The sequence below is a fragment of the Ursus maritimus genome, unplaced genomic scaffold, assembly GCF_017311325.1.
Source record: "Ursus maritimus isolate PB19 unplaced genomic scaffold, ASM1731132v1 scaffold_1, whole genome shotgun sequence".
Classification (NCBI taxonomy): Eukaryota; Metazoa; Chordata; class Mammalia; order Carnivora; family Ursidae; genus Ursus; species Ursus maritimus.
Window position 1 is genome coordinate 65,292,265 of NW_024423343.1, and position 21,317 is coordinate 65,313,581.

The following is a 21,317-nucleotide window of genomic DNA, read 5'->3' on the forward strand; positions in this document are numbered from 1 at the left end:
CCATAATATGCTAAAATAAAGGCAGCAAAATAACTGCGTTTTAAAATTCTGAATTGACTTATTAGGTAAAGGTGTTTTACAAAATAAGACGGTAAAAAAAAGTAAATAAAAAATGAAACACTGTAGAAACCAATCAGGAAGGTGAGTTAAAGATTTTGTGTAGGAAAAAAACGTTCTTCTAACCACCTTGCAATTCTGTAAGACTGTTTTGAAATGTAGAAGCAGAAGCACAAGCCACTTGCCCAGCTTTCTCCCTCTCTCTCTTTCTTCATGTTTTATAAAACTGCAGTTTTATTGCTAGATAATATGGTAAAAAAGATTCATTGTAAGGGTTACCTAACAACGTTGGTGGTGTTGATGAATAGTTGCAATTAATACATTCCCTTAATTAGTCTGATACCCAGAAGATGCACCTGGCAGGTCATTTTAATACTACAATTGATTTATAGCTGCTAGAAATGATTTTACCAGCTATCTTCAGAGAGTACAATTAGAGTGGATTTCATTTTTTTATGCATTTTCACTGAGGAATAAACATAAAAGGTCTATGTAATTCAGAACAAAGCAGCTATAATGTACTAATGGTTTATGGATTTTATTAATATTCAGCTAACATTAGAGGCAATTTTAGGAGAGAGCAACCTATTTTCTTTATGAAGTATTCAGTTTTTTAGTATCTGAGTGCTTTGTTTAAAAAATAAACCTTGATATTTTCTGATGAGTTGCTTTTATTTCTTATAGGAAAAATGTTATATGTTATCACATGAAAAAAGAAAATAAAAATTTTAAGTGCTATTTATTAATTGCGTTCAGATGCATTTCTGTACTGTATATTTACTTTTTAAATACATGTAAATTTAAAAATAAGTCATTAGGCATTCATGTGATTTAAATAGTGCTTCCATTAATATAATTGTGGAGCTAATGGATGAACTCTATTAGTAATGGAGGGAGTTGCACTTCGTGGTTGAACAGGTAACAGAATATTTTAAGAACCTGATTACATATCTGGCTTTTAATTCCCTGTTTATCTGGGATATTAATTTTGCTAATCGGGAATCTTTGTCCTCCTCTCTCATCATCCACAACCGGGGACCAGTTTCCTTGTTTAGTTTAAGATAGCAGGACAATGAGAAATCAGTTCCACAGATAAAGCCAATAGTCCTATGAAAAGTATTAATATTTAAATACACTGTTCCTACGTCTAAAAAGAGCTCTACCTAAAAAAATGTCTTTATCAAAGGGTCAGTGAACCTCTGTTAGCTCTAGGAAAATTTGTTTAAAAATCCATATTTATTTAAAATTTGTCCTCTGACTCTTTTGCGAGGGCCTACTACGGGTGAGATACTAAGCTTAGAAGAGCTGTGAATTCAAGAGGGAAAAAACAAAAGGTCTCTGCCAACATGTTATTGCAGTCTAGTGGGGAAGGGCAGGAGGATTCATCAACTGATCCACAAATAAAAGTCTGCAGTATCGTAAGCTGTTGAATCCCAGGCAGGAGGAGCGAGGAGCCTGTGTGAGGACATCCCTGCGAGGCCCGGCTGCTTGCTGCATTTCTGTGTCGGATTCTAAACCTGACATTGGCAGCCTGGTCCAAACCATAGAGGAATGCATCATAGCACCATCATGCCCCTAACAACATCTCTCCTCCCTCAACAGTGAAAACCCCGTCTTCTGAACCCCCATCAGTAGCTGGATTTGACTTTTTCTGGCTTGGTTTTGTTTTGAATTGTTGGTAATAGATTGCAAAGCCGTTCAGTCTCTTGTCCAAATGTCCTTCCTACTAACGCTACACATTACAAAGACAGCCAGCGAAGGTTAGCAGGCGAGTTCAGACCAGATATTCTAATTCTTTGGAAGCTGATCATCCACACAGAGTGTAATTTATCAAATCTAACACATATATTTTTAAAATAAAACTTTCCCAGCCAACACCAATCTGGAAAATGAGGATTAGTCAAAATTAGAATTAATTAATTAGTCTGGGATCATTTAGGCAATGTGATCTCTCAAGACACTCTGAGGCCTTTGATTCTGTCCCTTTCTCTATAAAACAGCAGGTTAAAAAAAAAAAATTTGTGCTTATTTACTAGACAGTTCAGCTACCCAGAAAGGTCCTATGACTCCCTGGAGAATGTCCTCCCATGCCAGTAGGAAATTACATGATGACATCCTCTGGGATGAGAGGGCCACAGGATTTGGAAGTTCCAGGTATTGGAAGCAAAGGCATTTTCTCTGTGAAGGTTCTGGCATGGCTGACAGAGGGTTAAAGTAGGAAGCCTGTTGGCTACCAGTGTCTGCTAAACCCCTTTACCACTACTTCTGTGGTTATACTGAAGGAGTCAGTTAACATTTCCTAAATTACAGGATTGGGACTTCAAGAGGTCATTTTGCCCATCCCCCTGCTTCTGGGCAGGACAGTACTTAATTATCTTGGCTCACAGAGCTCTCTGAAACCAATTGATGCCTAGATGCAATCATTTGCCTCGGGGGAACATGATGCTATGCAGATAGATTGTTTTTGTTTATTTCTGTTTTTGGCAAATGAACATTTAAAAGGGAAATTCTCTCCCACTTGATTTTGTTCACAATGTGGTCTAAATTATATTCTGCTCTGGTTCTCATGCTGCAGGAGGTTTTTAATGCCGAACAGGATCACTGACAGCCATCTGTGCCTGGCCCCAGGCATGGGCTCTCCTAGGATGTGTCTACACTCACCTGTCGGCACCACCGGTTTAGGCTGCTAATATCATTTGAACACTTTGCATTGAAAGAAATAGGAATAAAAAGGTAGTTTTGTGTCCTGTGGGAGAGTCATTATTCGTACAACTTGCTACGCAGCCCCTCCTTGCCGACTTCTTCACTGCTGGCTGTTGAAGCAACTCATGTGACATCACATTCTTTCTCTTCTTTAAAAACATTTTTTTTAAAAGGTAATCTGAAATGAACTTCTAATTTCAGTGCTTAAGATTAGATGTCCCTGATGCTTTTTCTCCTAATTTCCCACTAACATGCGTATGAAGACAGAAGAAATACTGAGAATCAAGATGTCCACAAAGTCAATCTGTGGCTTGTAAATAGTTTTAAAATAAGCAGACCAGTCTCAATGACCTGAAAGAAGGTAGGGAGATTCTTCTTTCAAAGTGCTCCGTGACTCAGTCCGAAGCCTAGGGTCTGCACCCACAGAAGAATAGGGGGCGTCTCACCTCTGTGTCCCTCCGTGGGTTCTGGGAACTGGAGAGAGACCAGCAGCATCTCTATCCCCTGGGAGCTCGTGAGAAATGAGGGATCTCAGGTCTTGTCCAGACCTACTCAGTCACAATCTGCACTTGAACAAGATCTGCAGATGATTCGAGCACTCATGAAAGTTTGGGAAACAGTGCTTAAAACTTTGAGACAGTCTCCCGATAGAAAGCATTAAGAAATGAACATTATAGATATAGATGTTGAGGATGAGAATTTTAATTAAACTTAATGGTATTCTGTTTCAGCTCGTGCTAACAATTTTTTAAGCTAGGAGACCTAGTGAAAGGGCTCTTTTTTTCTCTTTATTCACAGCAGACTTGCATAGAACAATAAAATGGCCTTTTTTACTGCTTTAAATTTCCAGGGTACTTGAGTAATTAATTTCTGCATATTTAAACTTACATTAAATGACCTGAGATATGACGTTTGCTTTACTGTGACAGGGACTATCCAGTGTCTGGGATCATTCACACTCCATCTTAACTTCCTTTCCAGCTAAGATCTCCAAGTGGCTCTGTGTGAAGTACACTTAAAAATTGGAACATACAAAATAATTTCAACTATTCAAAAAATGCACAGGAGACTTTATAGTAAGAAAAGACACCAATTGCTAATGATGATTTTCACCAGAATTCTGGATGAGTTCTTTTTCTTTAATTTCTTTGTATCCCAATATTGCTATAATAAGTATGCCCTAATTTTATAGTCATGAAATGATATTACTTAAAACTTAATTCATCCAGGTTTGTTCATGGAATAAGATGAAGCTATGGAAAAATTGGAGAAAGTCTGGAAGTACATCAAAATATCTTCTATATTTTTCAGTATTTTTAGCTTCTATATAAAAAAAAACTTTCTTCTGTAGCGGTTGCCACATGAGTTTCAATAATGTCTAATAAGTATTTTTTGAATGGGTGAATGCATGGGTATAGAATTTACTCCTTCCCAACTAGTATTAACTGTGAGGTATTTGTATTACAAATTTTGAGATAGTAGCAACCACAAAAATGGAATTATAGTGGTTAATTTGTATATACCCAGTCAAGTTAGATTAGTGATAGAAAAGTACAGTCTTCAGTGCCCTTTTCCTAATTCTCTTCATGGCATTTTGTAAATTAATGGTTTAACTAAACTTTCCCCAAACTTAGAAACATATTGTTTGGTATATAGTTCCTTAAGAAGGAATTTACATTTAAATTAATTAGCGTTTCCAAATCTCTTTACCATGTGTTATAGGTGGTAATGTTAATGGGATAATTTAATTTTAGCTGGAAGGTACAGACTGCTGAATTCGGAGATTTTAAATATTTTAGCTCTAGAATCCTTTTTTTCCCCAATGTATTCTTAGTGAGAGCATGAAAATTAAGCACAAACAAGATGTTCTATTTCTTGGGGTGAAGGGAGTTCAGGTTCCTATCCGACTCTTAGTGAGGGTTGCTAGAGGCCTGGATTTGGGAAACACAGTCTGAAAACCATGGACTCACAAAGCATTTGGATCACTGGGGTAAGGTAAGGTAGAATTTTTTTCCCCCAGGGTACAACATGACCACTAAAATATCATGCTTATTTAGCGTATTTATATCCATCATCTTTTGTGATCTCTGTAGCAATAAAAGTCAGTTTCCCATATTACTAGTGAAGAAGAGAGTTAGAGACTTCAACTGGGGTGTCCATGTTGACATCACCATTGAGAGCCAAAACCAGGCTTTCATCCCAGTTAAAAGAATGCAAACTTCTGTATTTTCTGTGCAAGACGCTGCTATACACATTAACATAAGCAGTTGACAAATTAGTAGTTATTGTTAGCTAGAGAGGCAGTATAAAGAGTTCAATCTCTTGAGTCAGACTACCTGGGTTCAAATCCTGCCTCTACTGCTCACTAAGTCTGTGACTTTACGCAAATTACTGAATGCCTTTGTTCTCTTGTTTCCTTATTTATAAAATGTGGTTGCCATAATGCCCACCTTATAGATAAGTGTGAACTTTAAATGATTAATATAAGAAAAGTACTTAGAGGAAGGAAATAGTAAATGTTCAATAAATTTTAGCTATTTAGAGTACTTAGAGTAAGCCAAGGGCAACACTAAGCATTTTCAAAGCAATTTTTAAGGGGGGAGGGCAGAGGGATAGGGAGAGAGAGAATCTTATGCAGGCTCCACACCCAGCACAGAGCCTCATGTGGGGCTTGATCTCACAATCCTGAGATCATGATCTGAGCTGAAATTGAGAGTCAGACACTTAACCACCTTAGCCATCCAAGTGTCCCAGTGGTGATGTATTTTTTAAAATTTCAATTTTATAGAAGAAGAAACCGAAACTCAATAATTATAAGAACTCTAAGAATAAGTCATGAATCTGGAATTTTAACTCAAGTCTCTAACTCCAAAGCCAATGCTCCTAATTAGTATTTTTTTTTTAATTGTGAAAACTTGTTTTTAAACACAGCAAAGTTTCTTTGAATTATTTTCTCAAGTTAGTGGTGAATAACAATAAATCTTAAATTTATTTAATCTTATTTTTCTGATGATTTTAAAGTATATGCTTTCATTTGTTTTTAGAATAGCCCTGTAAGATATGGAGTAGGCAAATATTATGGTTCCCTATAATACAAAAGTTATTAAAAACATGTATATACAGAAAATATCAGTAGTAATACCCATATTAATGCAGAGCAAAATATGTGAGAATGTAAACTCCAATGTGGTATATGTTCTGTCTCTCTGGCAATCACTTCTCCTATTCTGTATTTAATAGTCCTTATAGATTTCCATATTTCAGTTACTTCTTTTTTTCTGGGTGTGTTACATAAAATACCTAGTAATATTTAGAATAACCACCTCTTATAATTAGTATTTCACAGCATATCATTGAAATTGATCATTATTTCCTTTTGATGGCAAAGGTATCAGAATATCCCTTACAGAGTTCACTTCTGCAAAGTGTTAATTTCCCATCACTTTTTTATTTAAACAAGAATGGAAGAAATAGAGTTCAGAAGGTAGTATGTATTCTTATGACCAGCAATTAGGAAATTGATATAAAATTTTAAAAGCTTAATGGGGTTGGAAATGGCAAACTGTGCCCTACTAAATTATCAATTTGTCAACTTTGAAATAATTCAGTAGAATCATGAATCTCCCATGAGTGATTGTTAGATGATCTATTATGAAATAAGTCAATGAACTGAGTTTAGTTTCAACTGACTAATCACAGACCTAAAAAAAAAACAAAAAAACCTAGATGTTATTTCTATCACCTCTTGAAACTTGCTACTACTTAGCAAAGTGGACCAAACTTCAGTGGAGAAAACAACTGGTCTACTCTTTCACCAAAGAAGTTGTCCTTTTCGTTTGGGATTGAGGCATGTTTCCTTTATTGCAAAGGGCAGTTCATATTGAGGCTGTCATTTATATTGATGTTCTTTTTTCAAAATGACACCTCCATGTAATTTTTTTCTGCAGAAAAATTGGACTTCAGTGTTCAGGGTCATTGGTAAGAGATCTTTCACTGATTCAAAATTCATTTAAAATTTTTAGGAAGAAGGGGAAAAAACAGAACAAAAACTCCCCAAGAGAGGTAATATGTACCTTACTTGGAAAAGCTAGTGCATTTTAAATGGACTCACCAAATAGAAGACAAGTTTTTTCCTTTGCCAATTTAATAACAACACATGGGAATTTCTTTCTCTAGAATTTTGTGAAAACTTACAATTATCATAGGACTGAGTGCAGTTTGTTTGCTCCCCACAAAAGCAGAGATGATTTTTATTGACCAATCTTTGATCTGAGAGATTAAAGAAAGTACTGCATGAGCAGTGAGAAGGATAACACCACGGGGGTCAATAGGCTTTACTGCTATTGGAAATGAAAGTGAATCATCCCATTGGGAGATGGGGTAATTTAGCATTCTTACTGGGAACTCAAGACTTTCTTTTTTTCCCCTTTTTGGAAAAAAAAATTCAACTTATGAATAGGTTTCTCCATGACTTAATACCATGGCCACACATGAGGTCATTTGGAGGGCACTAGATTCACCAACATAATTCTGTACAATGCTTTTTAGCCCAAATGGCCTGGCTGTCACATTCTCACACCCTTGATTGAAATGTCCCTAGTAGACTTTTGGAATGCAATCTGGAGGCTTAGTGACTCAATATTTTCGCAGTGAATACATTTCCAATCTCATAGAAAGTTGCCCCTAACTATTGCTGATATTATATCTCTTTCAGTTTTCCTCTGAAATACTGTGAATAGAGCAAAATTCAAGTTTAGCTGAGTTTTGAGAAAACAGGGTATCATAAGTCCACACTGCCTTTATAATTATAGTTCTGTTCAAGTCAAAACTAGCCAGCCTACCATCTTTGAATTGATAGTCGATAAAATAGCTACCTCTTATTCCTATTGTCATATATAGAAGGATAATGTATTCCCTTTCCTTTTCCTACAAACCAGGGAGTAAGGGTTGGAAGTATAACATCTGGTATGATTGTGACTGGGGATAATACTGAAATAGCATTGTTTATAGAATATTCACCAGGACTCCCGAGGCCTGACAAAATGTTCATGCTATGCTTCTTCATTTCTTTGAAAGACTGCCAAAGAAATTTCATTGAATTTTCCAGTTGTAGCTCTCTTTCAGTTTGCTAAAGACATATTTAAAGCTTGGGGCAATTTATTTTAAACTTTGGACTAATTATTTTTAACAGAGTTCTAATTTGAAAATTTAAAATGTCCTTGTTCTTCTCGCTATAAAAGTCTTTAGATATAAGACAGGTCTCTTGTAGTGATTCTCAATAACATAGTACCTTAAGCTATCTGGTTCTGGTCCCATTGGTTTCTAAAGCTGATTTAGTGTTGGAATTTACATAGAAAACTTAAAAGTTTTGATCAAAACTATTGTTCCCCTCTTACCTTAAGGCAACTGTCCATGTTATTTTCCTTAGCAAGAGTATACAACTAGATTCAACACATCATGCCTAGCCTTTGTTGGCTTATTCCATTCCAATTTAAATTGTGATTAATAATGAGGTCAACCCTCTTCTCCTTGGGGGAATATTTATTAATATTTATTTAATAAATTTAGTAATGTATTAAGTGTATTAAATACATTAATACAGTTTTACATTTATTTACCTAGATTCCCCTGATACCATTCAGTAAATTGCTCTTGGCCATCCCAAATGGTGTCCAAGTGTCTAGAAATAGTGCATTCCTCTTTTCAAAATGTTCACCTTGACTATTAGTGAGAATTTGTACAGTGACAAAGTCTGGTTCACTAAGTATATTAATTTATTAAATTTTGACCAGTATCACAACTAAAGTTAATAGAAAGTAATAAATGATTCAGGATGCTGAAGCTTTTTTCTAAATAAGCATTGACTTATCTTTGACCTGAGGCAAATCGGTCAGTTTGAACCAGGTATATATAAATTAGGAAGAATCTTTTGTTTTGAAGAGAGACCTGAGTCTCTGATATTTTATAGAAAGTCACACAAGATTTCTTATTCTCAAACTGAACAACTGCTGGTTACCGTGGACCATGAGGGTAGAAGAATTGATCTTAAGCTTGATCTGAATGCCATAGGGAAATATGGAGTTAATCTTAGTGCTGTAGATCCTGTCAAATTCCTATATGCTAAAGTATAGTACTTACAAAATTAAAATTATAACAATGATAATAACAAATATTGAGTCCTTACTATATATCAGAAATTGTTCCTTACCTGCATCATGTCATTTGATCCTTAAGATAAACATCTGAGATAGGTTTTGTTATAGACGGAATGTTTGTGTTCCCCAAAATTCATATTTTGAAATACAATACCTAATGTGGTAGTATTTGGAGGTGGGGCTCCTGGGAGGTAATTAGGTTATGAGGGTAGAGACCTCATGAATGGCATTAACCCCCTTTATGAAGAGACCAAAAAGCTGGCTTGTCCTCTTACCGCCATGTGAGGATGCAAGGAAAAGTTGTCAGCCTGTAACCCAGAAGGCCCTTACCAGAACCCAATTGTGCTGGCGCTTGGACATGGGTTTCCAGCCTCCAAAATGGTGAGAAATAAATATTTGTTGTTTAAGCCATCTAGACTGTGGTGGTTTGTTAGAGCAGCCCAAACTGACTAAGACAGGGATTAGTATCACCCCTATGTTATGGTTGTAGAAACCACAAAATACAAAGCATGCCTAGAATTAATATTCAAATTCTGGTCTATTTGTGTCTGTATTCCACTTTAAATGTCTTTCTGCCTTATTTCTCCCCTGAACGTTCATATATTTACAGTCTACAATTGTGTATAGTCCACATCAACTTCTCACAGTCACCACATTTCTTCATGGTGTTGTTTGCCAGCAAATCGTTCTTTTTTGGAGTTTTGCCGCTCTGAGCGAATGTTTGAGCACCTGATGACAATTTTATTGAATTTTGCCATTAATGTATAAAAGTGAGTCTAGAACAGAATATGAATATGCTTATGCTAGATAGATACAGGAAGTGTAGACTATTAAAAAACAATTTTGAGAAAGATAGAAATAATTAAGCGCTGAAAAGAATGAATCTTAATTCTCATTTGGAATTTTAGTGGACTTAAGCTGGCTGACCATGAGTTTAATTGTTAAGAAAACATATATAATTATAGAATATGTGTGAAATGTTTGAAACAGTATGAAAGTCTGCTTCTAAAAATGTATGTATTCGTAGTTTGTAAATTTGTAGGTTTTGTTGTATTGTTTAAGTGATTTGATGTTCGCACATTGTATATGTCACGTTTTTTTCAGGTACTCATTGTGTATAAAAGTAAGGGACTGGGTTTAGTTTAAATTACCTTTACCTAAGAATACCTTATATTCCAACAAAACAAATGGACTGATGTTAAAGACTCCAAAGCAACACCTGATTGTTTAATCAGACTTTAGCCAAGGATCGAAAAGCTTAACAGAACACCTTCTAGATACAGGTTGCTGAAAGTCTATTTTCCATTGTTTTTCCCTCACAGGGCCATTCTTTTCAGTGTCCTGTAGTGGATAAGATTGGAGGCTTTAGAACACACAGACATGGGTTCAAATCTTTGCTCTACTACCAATTAGCTAGTAAGCCATCAACACTAAGCAATCTTGTGCAAGTAACAATCTCTTTCTTCAATTATGTTGGTTTGAAATAGAATTAATGCTGCTTGCCAAATAGAACTATTATTAAGTGAAATAAGATATATAATATATATATATAATATATGTGTGTGTGTGTATGCACTACCATATAGTTTTTGGCACTTAATAAATATCCATTATTTTAATTGTTATTGTTATGAAATCTGGAGATAGGACAAGGTCTTTGGCATAATAATTGAGATTATGGAGTCAGTGGGCATAGTTTGCATTTCCAAAGACTCACAGAAGTTGTTAAGTGAAAGAAGCAATAACTCTTCTCTGGCCACTGAAACTGGTAGGGGAGAAGTCTTGGTTTGGTACCCTTTTTATGATACGGAGCCAGCCTTCCCCCTTGCTGTTAATGAGAATGGTGCTATCTGTTTCAGAAGACACCAGCTCAATTCTAATTGTTTGCTTTCTTCACATCCCATAGATAAATGCTATAATAGATTATAGAGGACTTAGGATGTTTTGAAATTTTGCTCATTCTCTACCCGTTTTTACTCTATTAAAAATAAACACTCCACATCATTAAATGGGAAGTGGCAATTATATTATTTGATCCATTTCCCTAAGGGGTTCTTCTAAGGATCAAAAACTGCAGCCTTGATCTTAGTATGCATATCTACCATCTCTGCCGTGTTATAGTTTAATCCCACAATTAGGTTTTGAGCTAGATATTTCTCAACTTTGGTATTTTGCAAAGCAAAAGTAAAAATAAATTGAGTTTTTTTGAAAGGTTCAATTGTGGCATTTTCAAGAAAAGCAAGAACTTTTTGATATGAACATGAAAACTTTCCCTCTTCAGATGATTCAGGCCAATTCCTGAATTTTACCATATCAAGGAAATATTTATAGTTACTTCCCTGAAATAAGCAACATGAAAAATAAAAAACAGTTTCATGGTCAATTAATGTCTTTTTAAAGCTTCTTTTCTTTTCTTCTTCTCTCTACTCCAAACTATTCGATCTTACAATTATTGTTTGAGTACAGAAGATATAGGAATTAATCTCAAATTTTTGTATTAAAATATAAAAAGCAACAATAGTACATTGCATATAGCTTCAAATTTTCACCCATCTTGTCTACAGTTCAGCGCAAGTAGGAGTCAGGTAGGTGATATTATTCCTCAACTTCTGCAACTACTGAGAAGAAATTACTTTTTAGGGAGAATTTCTGCTTCTATAGAATAAGGCCCCAGGACAGGTAGAGCCTCTGTAGAGTTAAGACTTCTATTGTTGAATTCCATTTGGAAAATCCCAGGAGTATGTTATAGTTATCTGCTTCTGAACTACGAAAGACTAAGATAAATATGCTCATGGTTAAACTTCGGTTTATGGAGAAAACACTATCCTGTAAGTAATGGAACTCTGTATGGTGTAGGTGTTGACTGATTAACATCTGGAAAATGAGAGTATTATTAAATAAAATTCTTACAAGCATATGTGGTAAGAAAAATTGCTTTAAGCTCATGGAAAATCAAGTTTTTCCATATTGAATGCACTGCAATTCTCACACTAACTACGTGGAGTTAGCACAGACTTCCCCTCACTTTAGACACCAGCCACTACCTCTGGGGCCTCCAGGTTACCTGTGCTTCTTACCAACTGGCAACAGATTTCTGCTACCTCTCAGGTTCAGTAGTTCTTTAGAATGACTCACAGAACTCAGGAAGGTGCTGTACTTATGGTTACATTTTTGTTATAAAGGATACAGATCATGAGCAACCCAATGAAGAGATGCATCAGGTGATGTCTGGGAGGATCTCAACTATGAAGCCTCTGTGTTCTCAAGACCCCTCACCCTCCCAATAAATCTATGTGTATCACTAGCTAGGATGCTCATCTGAGCTTTAGTGTGTAGAGTTGGTTTTTTTTTTAAAGATTTCGTTTATTTTCTTTAGAGAGAGACAGAGAATGGGGGGAGGAGCAGAGGGAGAAGGAGAGAGAGAGAGAGAATCTCCGGCAGAGCATGGAGCCCAATGCAGAGCTCGATCCCATGACCCATGAGATCATGACCTGAGCTGAAACCAAGAATTGGAGGCTTAACTGACTGAGCCACCCAGGCGCCCCTAGTGTGTAGAGTTTTTGTTGGAATTTTATTAGGTAGGCATAACTGATTGAATCATTGGCCATGTGGTTGAACTCGATCTCCGGCCCCTCTCCCCTCTCTGAAGTTGAGCTGATATCCTGTGACTCCATGTCTGAGCCCTATAATCACTTGGTTGGTCTTTTTTGTAAGGCCAGCCCCCATCTTTAAACGATCTAGTTACCTCAGTGAGTCACCTCATTAGCATACAGTCCAGTGTGATCTGAGAGGCCCGTCATGAATAACAGAGACTGTTTTATCGCTTAGGAAATTCTAAATTTAGGGTCTCTCTCTCAGGTACAAGGGGACAAAGAGGAGACAAATTCTTTATTATGCAACATTAACATTTTAGAGATTGTGGTTTTTTTGTGTGTACATACTATGCAATATATAAAATAAAAATAAATGTGGAGAACCCTACTAATGGGAACAGTGTAAGCCATCTTACTGGGGCACATCAAGTGTGCCTTGCTTAATTCCAGTTCATGCTGTCCCTGCATGTGAATATCCTCTACTACTCCTTCATGAAGCAGGATCCCATCACTTCCTCGGAACTTCAAGGTACACCTCTTCCAAGGAACCTTTCTTCTTGTGTGCACTTTGTGACAGTGGTTTCCTTTTTTAACAATCTTAACTTTACAAAGATATATATCAGTGTATGCATATTATTATCCTTTAACTGCTTAATTTTTCCTATGGACATTTGGTTTTCTGACGACTCAGACTGGGCAAGAAATTGGGATGCAGGGAATTAAAAGTGGATTAGGATGGGGATGCCTGGGTGACTCAGTCAGTTGAGTGCCCAGCTCTTAATTTTGGCTCAGGCCATGATCTCGGGGTCACGGGATAGAGCCCTACATTGGGCTCCAAGCTCAGGGAGGGGTCTGCCTCTCCCTCTCTCTCTCTCTCTTTCTGCCCTTCCCCCTGCTTTTGCTCTCTCTATTTTCTGTCTCTCGAATAAATAAATAAAAGATTTATTTATTTTTTTATTTTTTATTTTTAAAGATTTTATTTATTCAGTTGAGAGAGAGACAGAGACAGAGAGAGCACAAGCAGGGGGAGAGGCAGAGGGAGAGGGAGAAGCAGACTCACTGCTGAGCTGGGAGCCCCACATGGGGCTCGATCCTAGGACCTGGAGATCATGACCTGAGCCAAAGGCAGAACCTTAACCATTTAAGCCACCCAGGTGCCCCTAAATAAGTTTTTTTAAAGTGGGTTGGGGATGAATGAAAATTCTAGATACAGGAGGATTTTGATACGTAGGAAGTACCAAATAACCTATGTTTTCAGTTTGTATACGAATTCTAGAACAATGAGGTTTTGCTCCATGTCTGGCATTGGTCTTGGTTCTTGGATACAGTGATATTCAAGATAAGTGAACTCCAAGGGCCAATGCATTTTAGAGAGAGGAGAGAGATAGCAAGTAAACAAACCCATGCACAAGATAATTTTAGATGGTGATGAGTGATGTAAAGACAAGGTGAAGACAAATGTTGGGGCAGGGCGGTGGCTTCAGTTTGGGTGGTCTTCTCCGAGGATGTGATACATGGAGCAGGGTGATATGAAGGAGCTGGTCACACAACGATCTGAGAGAAGGCAGAGCACTCCAGGCAGAGGAAACAGGGGAGGCAAAGGCTCCAAGAGCAAACTGTGCTTGGTATATTTGACAAAACACAAAAAGTAGAGTATCTTGTGATCAGAGAGTGAGGGGGAGAGAAGTACGAAATGAAGTCACAGAAGGAGGCAGAAACCAGAGCCATGATAAGGAATAGATTTTATTCTTGAGTATTCTAAAGTATAAAAAATACAGAAACATAAGAAAAAAATAACCAATAGCCCAACAGTGAACATTAACTACAGGCAAAATATCAACTCATTTTACTTCAGTACTTTTTACTGCCTATAAAGAAATACATACAAAAAATAAGATGGGGAGGATAGATGTAGTTTTGTGACTTGCCTTTTTTTTTAAACGTAATAATACACCATGAACATCTTTCCATGTCAATACATATTGTTTAATGACATGATATTAAGGAAAGCAAAATATTATTTTATATATAATATATGTAATATGTAATATATAATAAATATGTTCCATATTTATTCAAACTGTGTTTAAATATTCATTTTTAAAATTTGTTTTTAAAATATTTTTTTGCCTCAATAATTATTCTTGTGTTTGAAACAGTGTACACATTCCGGTTATTCCTTCTGATTAAATTCTTAAAATAGAATTACTAGGTAAAATAGTATAAACACTCTTAGGGCTTTCAATGCATAAATTTCCTCGCAGAAATACATCGGTGTGCCTCCCAGACAGTGATTAAGGTTTCTGATTCACTGCACCCTTGTTTTACAAAACACTGCAACTTTAATAGGTAAAAATCCTATCCTATAGCTTTTCCCGAAATTTCTATGTTTAATGACATTAGTATATTTTCCACAGACTTACTGGCCTTTGTATTTTTGTGTAAATTGAATTGGTATATTTTTCATAAAGCTTTTCTTGATTCACTAGGTAAAAATTTCGCATCCTCTTCTGAACTTCCAGAGCATTTTGCCTTTGCTTTATGGGGTTATTTTCTCCCTGGTATTGTAGCGTCACGCGGAAACGTGCTAGTTCCGCTCATAGATGTGAGGTTCAGATCTCTGCCTCTGTTCTTGGGTTTGAGCACAATGTACCACATAAAGCGAGGGCTTCGGGTGTATGTGTTGTGGCAATAGCTGGTGCTCTTGTTTATTTCAGGAGATACTAGTGTGGAGAAACTGATCTTGGATATTTGGGTGTGATTTTTACTCGTGTCCTTAAGGATATTTTTCAAGTAAATTATCAGTTTTTGAAGTGGTCCTGTTTTGATCAGTCCAATTTGCCAAAATCCAGTTTGTGGCATCGCGAGTTATTACTTCCTTATATTTCCTCCTCATTTCCTGTTATCATTGTGCACATCCTTGATGTGACTCCAGTTCCGGGCTTTTTGTCAACTACAATAGCACTTGAACTGTTGAGTTTATTTAGACAGTTCAAACTGTACTCTGTATCAAAATCACCAGGTCTTGTTAAAGCAGATTAATGGTGTCTACCCTCAGAGTTTCTGATTCTCTGGGCCCGAGGTGGGGTCCAAAAATTTGCATTTCTAACATGTTGCCCCTGGTGCTACTGGTCTTCAGATCATATTTAGAGAACCACTGGTCTAAATGGCTTTCAGCAGGTTTAGTATCCTCTCGGAAAGAAACAGCCGCGACTTCTTTGCATAATTTTATGAAGTATGTCCTGGTAAGGGTCCTAGAAACGGACTTTGAGAAGAGAATTTTGTCTCTAGCTTTGGTAAGTGGGCTGCTGTAATGCCTTGCATTTTTCTCTTGCTGGGAAATCCTCCCGTTGAGAGGGCCACCACAGTTAGCATTTTAGAACTTGTTCTGCTTTAAAGAACCAAGTGAGTTCAGAAGAGAGAAGAGAGAACAGTGAGAAAGGACACCTGTGATGGACACGGGAGGGGGGATGTAGGTGTGATCAAATGAGTTCCATCAAATCACCAACTCTCCCAACCCCCAGACACAGAAGTTGGCATATTGGCTCTACCTTAAGGCGGTCTCAGAAGGGACATGTCATGAAAGTATAAACTGCTGCTTAGGGCAGCGCAAGTCCCGTGGGGGCGTCAACTTAAACAAATTAAAAAAAAAAAAGTGTGCCAGCTTCAAGTTGGCAATTTCGAGTTCACTTCACTCTAGTCAATGACGCACCTTCACACAGTAAGCGCAATAGAGACAAAGAGGTGCCTTGCAGCTGCCGGAGAGAGAAAAGAGTCCTCTGAGATGAAATGTGAACATAAGAAGTGGAAATGGTTTGTCATAGTTGCAAGCTGGCTCTTTGGGGTTCACTTTCCTATAGTGAGTGAACTGTAGTGTGGTACCCTAGCAAAAGAGTCTCAATAAAATTAGAACGATCATTTAAAAAGGGCAGAGGGAGAGAGAAGCGTAGAGAGAGAAGGAGAGAGGGTTCTTTCTTTTGTGTGTGTGTGATAAGAAGCTTAACAAAAGTGGAAAAACGCTTTATATGGATGTGAGTTTTCATGGCAGTCTCAAGCCGGCACTCGGTTGCCTTTATTATAGACTAAGCTACTTTAGCAAGCAAAGGATAATGGAGAGACAGAGAATGCTGGAAACAACAGTCAGGTGGGGAGGGGGAGCGACCTTTTGACAGGGAATGTTCTGTCACTAAAGCAACAGTATGCATTTTCTCTGTGTTTTTCACACACTCCGCTCCTTATAAGAAAAAAAGGATATGTTTCTGCCTGCACTGAATTTTTGAAGTTCTTTTGAAATATTAATTTTACATGTAAAATAATAAAAATATTAATTTTTACATGTAAAATAATGTGGTATTTTATGTTTAGGGCCAGGAAAAGCCTGCCTACCTAAGAGAAAAGCACAGCTGGAGAGTGTTGAAATATGAATCATTTAAAAAAGTTTGTTTCCAACATGTGGCAGTGGGAAAATAAGGGAGACTTGTTTATTGGAAAACAAAACAATCAGATAGGCTCCTTGTTCTTTTACTTTCTGAAATGTACACAGGGGTCAAGCTAGTCCAATATTGGTGGAGAAATGGAGGGATGACATTAAATAACTTGCTGCCTTATTTCCATTGTCAGCTTGAATTTTACTCAAACTTGTAGGTTTGTTTTTTTTCCCCCCCTACTTACATGAGATTCGATGGTATCATAGAAAGTGAGGTTTGGAAGAGACATTAAATATGACCTATTGATGGGTGCTTGAATTTACTGGACAATCTCTCCAACACGCTGCACTCCAGCCACTTCTTGAATGATGGTGCCCCCGTGAAGACAGTCACTTCCATGTTTAAATGTCTTTGACTCTTAGATGGAGCTCCCCAAACCCATCTTCTTGTAATTACCATACCTTGTCCTTCCGTTTAGGTTCGTATTCAGCCAATTATGTTCTTCCTCACCAGTACAGTCCTACTAATATTTATGGACAACTATCACATCTTCTTCAGTTCTACAGGTTACAAATTCCCAGACCCTTCAACACTGGTCACAGTATTTAAGATGGTCTGATCAATACAGAGTAGAGAGGTCCATAATTCATATTGAAGCATTTCAGATCCATCTGACACTTGGTGGTCACTCTACAATATTGGCTTCTGTAGTATCATTAAGTATAAATCCCCCAAATCCTTTTTATTATCATACATGTTATCATAAGTGGTTACATTTCTTATATTTTATTTGTGCTGATGGTTCATTGGATTGAAATACAGGGCATAACATTTATTGTCAACCTCTTCTTATAAAACTCTGTGCTTTTTTTCCTGTCTATGGAAATCATTTTGAATCAAAACTATCATTCACCATACTTTATATCATTCCAAGTTGTGGGTAACTCACAATTGAGGATGCTGTGTATGTTCTGTGTATATGTGTGTGCATGTGTGTTTCTGTGTGTGTATTTGTGTGTGGTTCTTCAGAATGGGGTAATGACTGAGAACTCATTCTTTGAAATCAAGCATATCTGATTCAAATTCTGGCTCTATTTCTTACTAGCTTTGATCTTTGGCAAATAACTTAACCTTGCAAAATCTCTGCTTTTGCTTAGTGAAATGGTGCCTACCTTAATGGGTACATAGGAGAATAAAGCATGGTAATGTATATAGAGTGCTTGGCCTGTCCCTGGCACATAGTGAGCAACTGAGGGTAAATTTCTTAAGCACGCTAATTCTCAGGTTCCTGATTCATAAAATGTAATGACAGGAAAGATGATAATAGTACTTTTCCCATTCAGTTGTTGGGGGAAATAAAAGGAGTAAATATATATACAGGGCTTAGAACAGTGTCTGGCATATAGAAGTTACTGTAGCTTAGCTATTCTCCTCATCAGTATTATTGCTATTAATCTTACTTAACTCACAGGAGGTATTCAAGATATGTTATTTTTGCCACAAAATCACCCAGTTGCTTTATTGTATCTGTGATTATCTATATATCCAAACATGAATTGATTTCAGTCTCTATAACTTTGATTAATACAGTCTCAATATTTATTCATGCTGATCATTGTTGTGTATTGTGTAGGGCACAAAGCTAAATGAGAAATGCTTGGTTCTCAAGGGAGATTTCAATCTAGTTAGTTTCTGATTGAGAAGAATTACGGATTTCCAAGAAAACTGAAAATTATTTTTCTTTACAAAGAGTAAGGTCTTCTAAATAACTGTGAGACACTAATTTCCTTTTTTATGGAAGATCATTATATATATTTATATCCTAATATCTTTCTCATTTTCTCCAACAACTTACGTTACTCTAACAACCATTACCGAGTACTTAGCATGTGTGAAGCGATGTGTGGGGTGTTTTTGAGGATATAATTTCTCCCTCAGGAAGGCCCAACAAGTCCATGCGCAGGGATGTATGATCTTACAGGAGAGATGGCCTGAAAAATTAGGAACAATAAAATTAGGAACAATAATATAATTTACCAGAGTGCTTGCTATCTGCTTGTCGTGTGTGCTGTTACTGTGTTTCAGGATGACATTGAACTTTTTGCAGGTGGAAATGGCTTGGGGAACTAGTTGAGGTGGAGAAGGCTATTGAGCCAGGCTGTGGATGAAAGAAAATTGTTTTTTGTGTTTGGTTGGAGTACGGGTTATGGGCATGGGTAAGGACATACTGAAGTTGGAAATCTATCTGAAGCATTTTCTGGAGTGTTACAAACAAAGAAGTTTTTAAAAAAATTTATGCACTGTGTAAAGCTGCTTCATTTTAATATATATTTACTTTAAGCTTTTTCATTTTTTCACAACTAGAAATTATTTAAACCCACTATGGTAATTTGTTTATGCGTATATGTTACCTATCAGAATGTGCTAAAAAAATTAAATTGATAAAATTGACCTATTACCTGCTGCCTTATGTAACAATGTTTAGCTAAACAATTCCAGTTTTTCTTTAAGATATAACAATATTGTGTAGAAATAACTTCAGAGTAATTATTTGGTTTCAGAATAATGGGTACATGTATTCTGTTTTGTATTTTCTTATTGTTCTTTATTGAAGCCTTTTAGTTTTTTAGAAAATTCTGTCTTCATGTTGCAATTTGAAAAAATTACTAAGTTTTTTATTTTTGGTTAAAAAATGGGCATTAGAAATATCATTATGAGAAAAAGAATCTAGAAAAGTTTAATAAGATATGGGAATACCAGGGCCGACTGGTAGTGTCTGACTCTTGATTTTAGCTCAGGTCACCATCTCAGGGTCATGAGATTGAGCCCAGCATTGGGCTCCACGTTCAGTGAGGAGTCTGCTTCTCTCCCTCTGCCCCTCCCCCTGCTTTCACTCTCTCTCTCTCTCTCTAAAATAAATAAATAAATCTTTTTAAAAAAAGACACGGGGATACTAGTAACAGCAAATATGATTGCAAAGCATTTTCGTACTTGCTTTATCTTCCAATAACTGGCATATTTTCTAGCACATAGTAGGCACTCAGTAAAATTTAAAAGAAAATAAATATAGGTGTACTTCATTTTATTGTGTTTTGCTTTACTGTGCTTTGCAAATATTGCATCTTTTATAAACTGAAGTTTTGTGACAATCCTGCATCGATCAAGTCATTTCTCTAGCAACATTTGCTTACTTCATGTCTCTGTGTTACATTTTGGTAATTCTTGTAAGATTTCTTTTTTTTTTTTAAGATTTTATTTATTTATTTGACAGAGATAGAGACAGCCAGCGAGAGAGGGAACACAAGCAAGGGGAGTAGGAGAGGAAGAAGCAGGCTCATAGCGGAGAAGACTGATGTGGGGCTCGATCCCAGAACGCTGGGATCATGCCCTGAGCTGAAGGCAGACGCTTAACCGCTGTGCCACCCAGGCGCCCCCTTGCAATATTTCAACCTTTTTCATTATTATTTTATTTGTTATGATGATCGGTGAACATTGATCTTTGATGTTACTGTTGTAATTGGTTTGGGGCACCACCAACTATGCCCATACAAGTAAAATGATGAACTTAATTGATAGTTGTGTATGTTCTGATTGCTCCACTGACCAGCTGTTCCCCCATCTCTTCCTCTCTTGGAACCTCCCTAGTCCCTGAGACACAACAATATTGAAATGAGGCCAGTTAATAATAACCCTGCAATGGCCTGTAAGTATTTAAGTGAAAGAAAGATTCGCATACCTCCTACTTTAAATTAAAAACTAGAAATGTGTAGTCTTACTGGGGAAGGCATGTCAAAAGCTGAAGCAGGCCAAAAGCTAGGCCTCTTGCACCAGGTAGCCAAGTGAATGCAAAGGAAAATTCTTGAAGGAAATTAAAAGTACTACTCCAGTGAATACATGAATGATAAGAATGCAAAACATCCTTATTGCCGGTAAGGAGAAAGTTTTAGTGGTCTGGATGAGAAGGTCAAACCAACCACAACATTTCCTATGCCAAAGCTTAATCTGGAGCAAGGCCCCAGGTGGAGAGAGTTGAGGGAGCTGCAGAAGGAAAGGTGGAAGCTCGCAGAGTTTGGTTCATGAGGCTTAAGGGGAGAAGCTGACTCCAAAACGTGAGTGCAAGGTGGAGGAACAAGAAGTTGTAGCAAGTTATCCAGAAGATCTAGCTAAGAAATTATGATGGTGGCTACACCAAACAACAAATTTTCAATACACATGAAACAGTTGTCTATTGGAAGAAGATGCCATCTAGGATTTTCATAGCTAGAGAGGAAAAGTCAATGCCTGGCTTCAAAAGCTTCAAAGGACAGGCTGACTCTTGTTAGGGGCTCATGCATCTGGTGACTTAAATTTGAAGCCAATGCTCATTTACCATTTTGAAAATC